The following is a 13666-nucleotide window of genomic DNA, read 5'->3' as shown; positions in this document are numbered from 1 at the left end:
AGAATATAGACATTTCTTTTTCCATGTGAGTTTCCTCTGTGCTTTCTGTGGCCTGCAAGGAATTAGTTTTAATTAATATGACTGGCAAATGCATTGTTGAAATAGTCGTTGTGGCAGACACGCCTTTGTGTTAACAGTTGGGTTAAAGAGCTCCTTTATCTGAGCTATTAACACCTAATATTACTGTCTGATTAAAGATCATTGAGTGGATTATCCAGTCCCAATGCTTCCACTTCCCCCCAGATAGGTGCTCAAATAAGAAATTATGTTAAGTAAATTAGCAGTAGTATTGCAACATTAATGGCTTTGTCTTGGCTGCAAAAAAAAAAAAAAAAAAAGAGAAAAAGTTATTGGGCTGTTTGGGTGTTTTTTTGTCCCTTTTAAACAGCAGGTTAACTTGTACAATCCCAGTAGATTTGCATTGCAAAAGGGGCAAGATCAGCACTAAAGTCTTTGTCCTGCTGTTGCCCTGATCTTCCTATCTCATCAAAGACTACGGAGCCTTTCCTCCACTTGGATTTGTTAGAAGGATGGGCGCTCTTTTACACTAAAACATTTTATTTCTTTTTTTTTGACAGTGGAGCCAACATGTAATGTAGACAGTCTATTCCGGGACTGTATAAATGCATTTTATTTTAAATTCATGTGTTTAGACTGGACTCAGAGGTAACCTGGAAATGTGTAACTTAAGAAGGCAGGAAATCCCTCAAGAGTTCGCAGACCATAGCTTAGCTGACAGTTCACCTTTTAATGGGTGAAATTAAGGCTTGACATTAATGAGCACAGTTCTTCTGACTTCAGTGGAAGTTTGTGTCCTTTTACCAGTCAGATTTCTGGCCCAGTTGTGTTGGATGGCAATTTATAGGACCTTTCACGTCCTCCTGAAAAGCTATGTATCTGCAGGATCTCTCGTCTGCTGGGCCTTGTCTAGCCTGGTGACTGTTTCCGACAACGTGGCTGCAGAGGAGAAAATACTGACCTGATGACAGACAAGACCCCAAGGTTTTTGTGCACCTTGAAACAGGAGCAGTGTGTCTTGTCCCTGTTGATTTCAGTGGCAAATTTCCTGTTAACTTTGAAAGGGCCAGGAGTTTAATGTAAGTAGGTGGAATGAGAGCTATCGCATAGATAGGGCTAGCATTACCATAAGAACTGTCTGAGTAGAGCTCCTTGTGGGATAAAGAATTTTCTTGGGTATCTATGTGAAAGAAACATGATAAAATAAGCACTATTTATTGATGAAGTGTTATTCTTTGTATTCTGCTTTCTTTGGAGAGGGTGTCAAAAGGACACGCTGGTGTCAAGTGGGTTTTGACGTGTGCTGCCTCACATTGTTTAAAATCGTGCGCTAAAAAAAAAAATCTCAGACTGCATCTGCTTAGATGGAGGTGAGCGTCTAACATGCCTAGGGACCATGACAAAAAAGGAGCTAGCCTGGAGCCTCTAGTTCAGTCATGCTCTAAATAGACCATGTCTCTTAGGTTAGAAAGCGATGACATGTGAAGGGAGCTTTACAGATGCAACACAACATTATGAGGAAAACCTCCTTTCCCTCTCCGTACCCCCAAAGCATCACACTCTGTAAAAGATGCATTCGATTTATCAATAGACCTTTCTTTACTCACCTTTGCTGCAATTCCTTTTGGGAAAAATTGGATTTTCATCAAAGACACAGAAGACTATAAAATTGGAAGCAGATGTGGGGTTGGGTTGGATATTCCTATGGCTGTTTCTTTTGTGAAAGCATTTTCGAACAAACCCAGCCTTATACACTTGCTGTCTTGCCCCATGTAGCTTTTTTGTCTGCCGCTTACATTTTCCAGAGAACCAGGAGGTGCAGTGGGAATAAAAGGTCTAACAGATCTTCCCTATCACATCATCTATCTCTTGATTTTTCCAGCTGTTCCTGTATTCTTTGCAAAATATGTTTAAACAATAACCTCAACATTTTGCATTGTTGAAAAAATGCAAAGAAATACACACAGTGCTCTGCTCATAGTCTGACTTTAGTCATGGTTACTAGTACTTTTGCTGGACTGGATGACGTTTATACTTGGCCCATATAGGATGCCTTAATTTTCTGGCATCTCTTAATTTGTTGAAAACAAGCTTGGATCTCATTTACTTAGAGAAAAGTCTGTCTTCTGGTGTGTCAGTGGTGTTGTTAATGTAATCGGTGAACTGGGAGAAGTGCAATTTTTAAGATTATTAGAATCTTTTGTGCATTTTTGTCCAGTGTCTTTGATGCTACATGCCAGGCAACTGAATTTATGACGCTGTGTATCTTTTGGTGATGTTTGTTCAGTTCTGATTTTTAGTAGAATTAAGCTTGAGCCCAGTTAAGTATGATTTCAAATACAGAGCTTGCCAGAATTCATGTGGGCTTACCCAGACTGATCTAAGATCTTTTTGTATTTTGTATGTGCTATATATGGACATGTAGCCTCTTCATAGAACTTCATTGCATCCCAGAGCAAGGGTAGTACCTTATGGAGAGAGTTCTGGTGCTATTGCATTAGCTCCTGAGAGCAGCCTGGCAACTGCTCTGTTGCAAGCCTTTGACACACTGATAACTTGGCACAGAAACGCTGGGCTCTCACAGGACAGAGGGTGTAGCAATGAGCCTGGAGAACCTGTCTGTGTTACTCAAGGGTTAGCACAGGACAGGTTCCCCACTTCAGTGCTCAAAGGACTGACATTTCAATGCATCCTTTCACTTTAGCCTCCTGTTACACAGCTCTGTGTGCTTTTGCATCCCAGGTCTTCTTTACACAGTGGCCACTATGTGCTCCCTCTGAACTGCCTTCTGATTTATCAAAGACCTGCTCAACTCACTCAGTCCACCTGTCTTCCACATGCTGTGCCCGCCCCTTCTGTGTCTTTTAAGAGCACCATTTCTCCCCCAGGGTCAACCTCACATTGGCTGGCTTGTCCTCTTGGTTTCTTCATTCATTATGCTAAGCAGAGTTGATGAGACAGAAAAAGGAAAGTGGCGGGGGTCACTGAATTTGAACACCTCCACCAGCTAAGTTTGGAGCAGCCTCAAGTTATTTTAAACAAAATAAGTAATTAACATGCCTTTTTGTAATGGTAAAATGGCCTCTGTGAGATACTGAAGCTTGAAATTCAGACCCTGAGATTTAACTCTGGAAAAATCATTGGTGGGAGAGTGAAGTGGCAAGTTTTCAATAAGTAAGTTACTTAAAATATTTCTTATGCAAAGCAATAGTTTTCTGGAATAGGTGCACATGAAATGTGGTTGTTCTGTGAAAAGTAACTGTGTTAAAACAGGAGATTAGAATTCAGTCATTACAATGCAAAAGAGAACAAATCCAATTCAGCCTGTAGGTGAAGTTACTTGTTTAAGGCTGTGCTCACCATCGAAAAGTGGACAGCTCATGCTGTGAGATCTTCCTAACGGTGGGGTCACTTACAGAATCTCCATAGCTACCCACACATAATACTGTTCAGACTATGTGTGGATTTAAGTGATACTCTCGACCTCACCTGCAGTTTCAGTCTCATAAAGCAAACAGGAATTGGGGTGTAGATATACTTTTCCAGAAATACAGGGTTACCCTGAATCTCTGAACTGGCAAGACTCTTCTAATGATTAACAATGAATCACTGTTTTTTACAAGTCTCAATGCATTCACCATATGCCAGGTGTTGCAAGAACATGAGAACATGTATTAAATTATAACTGGCTAAACAGCTTCACACTGGCACTTCCACTTGGTAATAGGAGTCTTGGGAAGAAACTATTTGAGTTTAACCTTCCTAGTATGGATAAGATACTGTCATCTTCTTGAGCATAATTATCTTTCCTCCCCCACAATCTCATCCTTTCTATTTTTCCCAGTAGGAGGATCAAAAGAAAGTTTGTTAACTGCAACATTCATCAGATAATCCAAAGGAGACATTAATCTAGAAGAAAGTATTACTAAATAATTAATTCATGGGATGCTTCTATTCTTATATGTATGATTTTCTTACGACTGTGGATTTTTCAGGCTAAATTCTAGTACAAAGGACTACCTACTTGAGGAGAGTGGTCTTGCAGGGGAATGAAGAGACAGGAGGGAAATGTGTGTCTTCTTCAGGACACTTGCTGATGAGCTTTAAGGACAATTATTATTATCAGCATTAATACTCAGTGAGTTGCTGAAAAGCAGCTCACGAGTAAACAAAACTATCCTAAATTTGTAAGTACATGAGCAGTTATTTATGGAAGACTTGCACTGTGACTTACTTCCTTATTAGGGAAATTTTTTTCCTTCTATTTCCCATCTCATCTTCATCTTTTGATTGTTCCAGGTCACCACTGAAAGGTCACTATGAAAGTAAATATATCTTCTCATTGGTGTGCTTTCCCCCTTGCACTTGTAATTTTACCAATGGTGTCAGTGAGTAAGTACTAAATATGGACAGAATGTATAGGGGAGAATCACCACAAGAAAGAAGTCAGTCTGTGAGCAGTGGAGCTAATAAAATGTGGTTGCCGTTGGCTTGTTGTCCTTTGTCCCTTTGCCTTCCTGGTGCACTATGTTAACCTTTCTCCATTTCTTTTATGGCATATCATTACGTAAAAAACCATTGTGCACTTTGTCTAGCCTGGCACTATGCGTGCGCTGTACTAGCTGGCCAATTGGTTGCTGCCAAATGTAACAGCTGAGCTCTGCCTGCCTTTTCCTCAGAGAGAACAGTAATTTGGGTTGGCCAACAGCTCAGAAAGTTTTCTGAGAGGGAGGTTGAGGGGGAGGGAGGGAGTGGGAAGAGATAAACAGATGGAAAGAGACAGATAACACAATCATTTAAGCCTCATTACTTACAAAACCAAGCTGAAAATGGCTGCCAGTGCTTACCATAATGAAGGCTTATCCAGAACACAGCAATGAGACATCAAAGGTGTGATTGCACCAGCAGTACATTCTGGCTGTGTCACAGTGGCCTTTCCCTCCCACCTGCACACTGTAATTATGGTTCTAGTAACTTTCAGAATATTTTTTGTCAATAGAATCATAATAGCCGGCTGTGCTACACTCACCATCCAAAGTCCATTTAATTTCTAGCAAGAGGTGGAGATTGATGTGCGTAACTGATGAACTCATCTGCAAAACCTGTACTGCCGCAAATGGGTCATTTAGTGGTTCTCATATGTTTGGTTCAAATATTGGGCAACCTGCTCTCTCTCCTTTTCGCAGTTAATTCCCAATAAGATGCTCAAAGAATGAGTACCAATTCCCTTCCAGTGCCATGACAAATGTAGGCGTTATAGACTTTCCCTGGAAATGCTTCAGCTGTATAGAATTCCACAGACTATTCACCTTATCTAAGAGATTACATAGGGATATAATAAGAGATGACAGTATTTACACTCAGCTGGTTTCCAAACATTTTGCAACTGACAGCTTTATCAGTGAAAAATATTGCCATTTTTATTATAAATAGTCTCATTATTTTATATGTGATATCTAGATACTCTGGATAGGTAGAAGATGTACAAATTCAAATTCATGGCCATTCCAATGTGTGTATGCTACAGATTGTAGTACGGATTAGGTGTCTAGGAAGGAAGTAAACCTTATTACCGCTGAGAAGCTTGGCCCAAAATTGTATTTTAATTACATTTTGTTGTGATCTACGTGGAAATCTAAGTTGTGATATAAAGTGCAGTATAGTGGAAGGTGCTGAATAAACAGATAAGGAGAATTTCATTTAAAAAAAGGGCAAAGTTTTAAAACCTATGCCTAACATTAGGCCTAAAAAGCATACTCTTCTAGGCAGCTGAGCACCTGCCAGTCACTTGAAGCAATTGGACCAGCAAATGCTACTTCCAGAGGACAGTAGGCCAATGCCTACCAATTACTGGTTTGCAAAGTAACCTTAAACACCCTATTTTGGAAAAGTTTACCAATGTTTTTATCCTATACTTTGGTTGGGTATTATTTCAATCCAATATATTGATCACAGGTCGAAGACTTTTGTAAAGGTGCTTAAAAAGAAGCTTATTTAAATATTTATGTTCACCGATGTAGATTCAAAAAGGTGTGGCGGTTTCTATGTAGAGACATGTCAAGTGCAATACTGTATGTTTGAAAGTGTTAGTCAAGTCTTTGGTGACTTTTAGTTCCTATAGTAAGGTTGCTGTCCAAGCGTGTCTACTTAAGAGAACTCAACATTTAAATGTCCATTTAAAAATTGATTTGGTTGAATGATACTGTTTATTGTGTCTGAGACCTAAATGTTCTGGAGGAGAATAAAAGGAGTGTTTCTCTTCTAAGTGTTGTCAAACTAGAAAGAATGATTGTTCTGAAGTTCTGCATATGTCAGCATAATGAAAGCTTAGTCATGCAAATCCTTATTACTTGGCAGTTCTGCAGCAGAGCAAAAACAGAGCGTTACCATATTTTATCTGTGTTTGTAGTTAAAAGCATGCTTTTCATTGTGCTTTTTAAGAGCAGATGTCCGGACAATGCTGAAAACATAAATGAGTGGTAAAAAATATTTTTCTGATTTAAAAAAGGGGGAAAAATCCTTAGCTAGTTGAATGCGTTGGCCTTCATTTCCATAGAAACACATTAACTGTTTATGTGCTTCCTTCCATTTCCATGGGGGGAAATAAAATAATTATTCAATTAACAGCAGATTTTATTTTACTATTTTTCAGTAGTTTTGCTAAGTGCAGTAGTACTAAGTACTGAGTTTCAAATCATGAAGGTTTTCTTAGCCCTTTATGGGATTACGATACATTGGAGTATGTTGAATAAATGCACCACGACAGGGAAAATGTTACTCATGTAGTCTATAGACTCATGTAAGGATGGAGTTGGAGAAAAGCTGCCTTTAGAAATACTAGCAGAGTTATAAGCAAGCAAGCTAAGGATAGAGACAGAAGGGAATGCAGATATCAGTCACGTTTTAAGGTGCTCTTTACAGTGTCACACAGCCAAGTTTAATAGGGAATAGTGGCAACCACTTAAAGAAGTGTCTGCTAATTACTATTGGTCATATCAGGAGAGATCTAGCAGTGACTCACTTGGACAAAAACTGACTTGGTCAAAGTTACTTATTTCTCCTGAGCTAGTAGCTGGGTAGAAGTGCTTACAAGTAAAGGTTTCCCTGCTGGCTTCCTTATACTCATTCACTGACTTACTGATTCATATGCAAGAATGTCGAAAAGAGGGTGTAGATGTTCATTTTTTTCTGCACTCTATTTAGGTAGTCTGCTTTGGTTTTGAACACTGATTACATGATATAAATCATTTGATGCCTGTTTGTTTCAGATCATCAAAGGAATGAACGAGACCTCTTAATGCAGCCTGTCTCTTTCATGTAGGCATACACAGAATCATTGCACTGCCTGCCTCATCTGGATTACAACAGTCACCTCATAGGAGATGTTAATTATAGGTAAAGCTGTGAATGCCATCTATAGTTAAACTTGCTTAATATTTTTCATCACAAGACTGTTTTCAGCTGCTTATACATTTGTCACATGTATTATTTGGGCTGAAAATGTACACACTGGAGACTGCATCTGGCTGAATTTTTGTATCTAAAGTTTCAGAAAAATTGGCTGCTGAGAACAAGTTTGATTTGGAGGTGGAACCAACGTGTTGAAACGTTTCCAGATTCTAGGCCTTGCAAAAACTCTAGCCTGCATGCAAGAACTCAAGAACTGTCAGAACATAGAAGGAAGGTGGTGGAAATCTACTTAGATCTACTTTGGAGATCTAAGTCAAGATACTTAATAGCTACTTTTTTCCAGGGTATCATTATATGATCTCTTTATGTCTCTGCTCTTCACCTGTGAAAATGACCGGAAGCTCATCCCATTCAGAAGCTGTATGGGCTTTGTCAAGATTCATTTCTTGTTTGCAAAGCACTGAAGTAGTACAAGGATGGCATGACAGAAAAATTAACAGACAGATTCATAATTCTGTCTTCATAGCAAGTCTTCAGTACAGGTGAGTAAATAAGATCCGGTGCCTCAAAGAGATCACTAAGAAGTAAACAAAATGCTGAACATATTTGCATGTGTAATAATTAGCATCTAATCTGTCCACTGAATGAGGAAATGACTCCAGGAAAAGATACTCATGTTATCCATAGTCCTGCATACAACTTGTACACCAAGGGAACTGAAATGCAATTGTCTAGTCCATCTTGGATGGTAGTAAGTTTTGAGTGATTGACTTTGTATCTGTAGGATTCTTTTAATATGATTTTTTTGGCATATCATTTACTACTTAGTATTATCTGTAGTTCAGTCAGTAGTGGAGGGAGACAAATGCATGAAAATGGAGTAATTGTACGGTAAAAGAAAGAAACAGCAAATTATTTTCTTAAACCCTTGGATAACTTCCTGTTTTGTCTGCAAAATAATATTTTTCCTTGGAGAGGAAAAAGGTGTTAGACATAGCAATTTCACTGGGATAGAAACGTCATCACATAAATAGCCTGCTGTGAATGACATTTTAGGCAGCTCAATCAATATCCTGCCAGGAGAAACAGACTCCCTTGAAAAATAGTTATAAATTCAATGCATCCCTTAATGGGAAATATATTGGAATTTACTTGTAAACGTATCTTATTTATAAAAGAGTGAGCAAATAAACCTTCCATTATGCTAAAGTCAAAACCATTTATATACCAATAATAACTATGTGTTGATGCAATATTTGTCTGATGTATTATCTTGTATTTTAAACTGCCCAAGGAATAACGGGTTTATATTATTAATAACAACTATCATTAACCGGCACATAGTGCTTTTCATTCAGATTTCAAAGACCTTTGCAGAAGTTTATTATCACCATGTTTTAGGTGGGGAAGTAGAAGAAGGGAAAGGTGAGAACCTTGCCTAGACCATCAGAGCACGTTAGTGTCTTTTACTGCCCGTAGCCGGGTGGGTGCCTTCTGACATCATTGCATCTGAGTTGCATTTATATGGCACGTTGTATTGTTAGGTATGTCACACAGGTCTGCAGAATGGCCTTGCACTGGTGATACACTGGAGTAAGAGGGACTTTTGATTGTCATTTCTGAGACCATCAACTAGGTGGAAAAGTTTTTTGAAAGCTTATCGAAGCAGAAAGTTAGGGTTTAAATACGACTGTAGTTTGCTAATTGAGCATGTTTGAGGATCTTAAGCTCAACTTCCTTAGAAAGCATATAGCACAATTGTCAATGTTTAATTAGGAGGCATTTAAGCCTAAATATTCAAGGGTGGTATTTGGTTTTGTTCTCTGGTGCTACCCAAAAAAGGTGAGAAAAGCTTCTGCCCTGACAAGAAGTTATGAAAACTGGCAGTCCTGTGAACACTGAAAGTTTAAGGGTATAGACAGGCATGAACCCTTTCAGCAGCTGTGCTAGTTAGTTAGCTTAAACAATCTAAATAGTAATGCCACTCACTCCAAGTGGCTTAGGGAGCGTTTCTGTAAGCAAGCTCTGCCAACAAATGTGAGAGCAGTAACCTCTGCAAAGAAGTGATGATCAACAGCTGGGGCTATAACCTTTCCCTGGCATGTCTGCATCCAGCAGGGAACATCTGTCCAAAGCCTAACTTCCAAAATTTACAAAACAAAGGTATAGTTTGTTTAACGAAATTGCTCATATTAGCTAAATAATGGAATGTGCTTTGATTCTGCTGATGCCAGAACCACCCAACTTTTACTTTCCTTATTTATTTAGCATTAATTTATTTAGAAAGCTCATTTTTTAAAATAGTGCAGAAAATAGGCCTTAGGTCACGTAAGACTCTCTTAAAAAAACACTTCCATGTTACTCAGAATTTTTTTTTTCATTAAGATGAGTACAGGACAAGATGATGCATGCAAAATATTTAATGATAAAATTATCCAAAAACATGTCAAGATTTATTTGGTGTCACTTAGATACTCCAAACGGACAGGTGGATACACTGCTCCCATGAAGCGTTTGAAGTTTAAACACACGCTCTTAAAAGTGCTAGTAATGGTAAAAGAACTTTGTTTCCTGTATTTCAAGACTTATTGGGTACTTGTGTCTGTTAACTTCTTTACTCCTAAAATGGCATCATGAACTTCAGGTAGATATGTTGCTCTTGTGATTTAATAATGACCAAAATCATGGCTGTTTATGTAAATAATCTGAGTTCAGATGCTGTTTTGCACTTGTCTCAGTAAAAAAGTAAGAACCAAGTTTGGAAACTTATGTCTAATGATCCACAAGAATAATTTCCTTTCTTCTCTCTAGAGTTGTTTTAGCCATATAGATATCTGTGGAAGTACAGCATCTATCACAGGAACAGCAGGTCAAGCAGAGTGTTGATTTTTGAACTTACTTGCTTTGAGCATTCCTTAGTCTATTCATGTGTTTCTTACCATAGAATAAGCCAGCAGTGAACAGTCCTTGAAAGAGCCCAAAGCTTGAGTAAAAGCAATTTTTAATAAAAAAGGAGACTGGCAAGAGAGGCCTTGTATATATGTCATATAGCACCAGAACACACATGTGTAATTTGACAGTACATTTTTGTGGACAGCAGGAAAGTAAATTATTTTAAAATTCTCTTTCCTCCTACCTTTGAGGCTAAAGCTTTAATGAAATACCCCAAGTGTCATTTATTCCTCTGCACTTCTTTGAATATGAGTCTCCAAAGCAAGAAGCAACATCTCTTGTGGAAAAAAGGTATCTGTAAATTGTTATGAGTACTGCAGGAAGTGAAACAAGGATGAAAGTAAAAGAAATGCTATAAACAGTGTCTACCGAGAAAACTCACATGGAACTGCTGAGTGAGGATCACTGACTCTCAGATTCACGTAATTATGAAACATAGTGAAAATGAGCTGTCAGGAGATCTCCATTAGATAGTGCAGTTAACCCCAGTAATGTTTCCTATGTGTACCACCAAGGGGTGTTACGTATGAAAAGTTGGTTTGTTGTGCTCCCAATGAAATGGCTGATAAGATATTGACTGGTTAAAAGAAAAAAAAAGTTTCTCGCTCTCTGCAGTTTTAGGTTATGTTCAGTGCAGTCATGAAGGAAAACAAAATAAGTTTCTGTATTATCTGGAAAACTGACAGGTGGATAGATAGCCGGTAGATAGGGTTGCATCATGGTTTCCATTTGAATGCCTTGATTCTGTCATTCATGAGATGATGAGGTTAACACCTCATCCTGACTGCTCCACTTTGCACACATCACAGGAATGAGAGTTAAAAAGTCAGTCATTATTTGTAACTTAAAACAGTAGCCTCCTCTTGCACTTGGGTCAGAAAGAAAAGGATTTTTAATGGAAAATTCTGTAGTTTAGTTTGCTTGTAGCTGTTATTTTAGAAATATATTTTTTATACTGGAAGGTGTTACTGGCTGCCATCAGATGGTTCTTACATCTGTAAGAATTCATACCTTTGGGTAAAGATGTTAAATGTGCTAAACAGTTTTCCTTCAGGCTAAATGACAGGAATATTTAAAGATGTTTTTTGCTGCTGGTAGGAAGACGGTAATCAAGCAAAGTAAAGCCTGAGCAGAATTAGGCCAAGTAGCCTGAGAGAGTAGTTCCAAACGCAGTGGTCTGTGTGAAGAAATAAGTCAGGTAGCAAGTTGTGAGCGAGCATGGTTTAAGAGGAAGCAGAGAGACAAGCCTCTGTGAGGCTTATGACTCACTGGACAGGAAAGTTTGGGAATGCTGAACAACGAGAGCGTATGCTATTGCTTGTTTTTTACTTTGTGTGATTTTATACTTTGCAGAAAAACATCACACAAAAGAAAACCACAACAAACACCTGCTCACATGATCAGTTTCTTCTCCTAATGCATGTAACCTAAATGCATGTAACCTAAATGCATGGCTAGTGCCACATGTACAGTTTTATGGGATACATCTCTGGACATAGCAAGAAACATTAATGAAACATTCCATATCCCATTTCTGAAAGAATTTGCGATACAATGGCCAGAAAAGCAATGCTAATAACGTTCTTATCCTTGTCATAGAAATGAAAATTACATAAGTCAATCTTCTCTCTTTAAAGAAAAAGTTGAGCACTGTTTTAAATAAAACATATGTTACTTAAGGAAAATACCAGACAGCTTGAAGTTAAGCTCCATGGAGAAGAAAACAGTATTTACACTTCTAAAGAATGTACAACGAGGCAAAACATCCTTTCACATCGATGCAGTCCTTTCCAGGTATTTACCTGAGAGGTAGCTTCTATTGCACTAACTCAGCTGCAAGCAGGATCTCTTGAAAAGGCTTCATCATGCAAAATGCTGAGTGAGTGCATTTGAAACCTTGTAGCTGCTTGTAAGCATGGACCAGTAATAAATTGTGAGGAAGTTAAAAGGAAAAAACAAGCAGAACACAAGTGCTGAGGATATTATCAAAACACACCTACAGAAAACAGCACTCTTTTATCATTATTTTATTAATGTTAATGATGATTTTTTAACATAGGGTCCAAACTGTTGTGTTTAATGAGTAGCTGGAGTTCCTAGGGAAATCAGCACGAGCAGTGTGTGCTTCTGATGTCTGAAGGTAGTGTCTTAAATCAAAAATATGCTCTGTTGTAACAACAGTGAAGTTAGTGAACGCAGGAATGAAAAATGGTTACAAGCTGTAACCCGTCTGCATCAAAGTCAGGAAGGAAAAAGGCATGTTGTACCCTGTATTATTTGAAAAGTAGTACATGATCATACAATTAAAAGTTTATGTCATAACAGATATGTCATAACATAAGGAAAGCACTGCAACCTTGATAATGCCTTCACATACTATGCATGATGAGCCATTTTTTTTGCCTTTCTGTGCCAGCAGTTGCATTGAAATTATGGAATAAAATGGGAAGGCATGGTATGATCCATTCTTCATAATTGCAAAACACTGTAAGATCTTCAGAAGAAGGATGCTCAAGAACTGTGCAATAGCTTTTATTAGAGCAGAGGTATGGGAGGAACAATAATGTCGTAGGCCCCTGTTCAGACAGTGCTTCTTTAAATCTGTCTCATTTGAGTAGGGCACTTAAAGCCATGTTTAATGCCAAGTGTATGAAACCTTGCTGAGGAAGTTAAGCATGAACTAAATCAGGTGTATACTTTTATGCAGCTTCTAAGACTTCCTTTTTCATTCTTTCCATTCCCTCTTCTCCGGTCTATTTCCAGTAGGAGGCTGTAACTGAGAATAGAGAAAACTTGGACACGGAGCTGGTTTCTTACCCTGATAAGTCGTGACAGACACATTGGTGATGGTGCCTCTTAATTTAGAGGGCATTTAACACGTAATCATGCTTGTCTAGTACAAGCCAGGGAGGACACTGCTTTCTGCAACCTCTAATTGGGTGCCATCAGTAATATAAGCCTAAGATTGTCCCAGTCTGCAATGGTATTGCATAATCAGCACAAGTGTGTGCCCACTGGAGATCAGACACAGATAAGCAGGAGAGAGAGAGAGGGAGAGAATTTGAACATATCCATGAGATGAGCGGCATCTATGAGATGAGTAGTGTGTCAGTTACATAGAGGACGTCTAGATTTATGTGCTTTTTGGCAGTGCTAGCGAGCTATTAATCATTTCTTGTGAATAGGGCTCTTGTAAATCAGAGCTAGGGAACACCTTTCATGGATAATCATGGCAAAAATGTCAGCTTTCTTGTTTAGTCATATGCTGATAGGGTGCTTAGCATCG

The 13666-nt window shown here is 38.5% G+C and overlaps 1 long non-coding RNA gene across 1 annotated transcript in view; it reads left to right on the top strand.

Moving 5' to 3' along the window:
• The window catches only part of LOC104153081 (uncharacterized), a 59708-nt gene that overhangs the window by 9472 nt on the left and 36570 nt on the right, over window positions 1-13666 (top strand). The window contains exon 4 of the long non-coding RNA XR_011139053.1: window positions 7772-7970. This is a non-coding gene — a long non-coding RNA (uncharacterized lncRNA). The remainder of the gene's footprint in view (window positions 1-7771; window positions 7971-13666) is intronic.

Source organism: Struthio camelus, chromosome 2 (assembly GCF_040807025.1).
Source record: "Struthio camelus isolate bStrCam1 chromosome 2, bStrCam1.hap1, whole genome shotgun sequence".
In the NCBI taxonomy this organism is placed as follows: domain Eukaryota; kingdom Metazoa; phylum Chordata; class Aves; order Struthioniformes; family Struthionidae; genus Struthio; species Struthio camelus.
The sequence above is the reverse complement of the archived record's forward strand: the minus strand, read 5'-3'. Positions and strand labels throughout refer to the sequence as shown.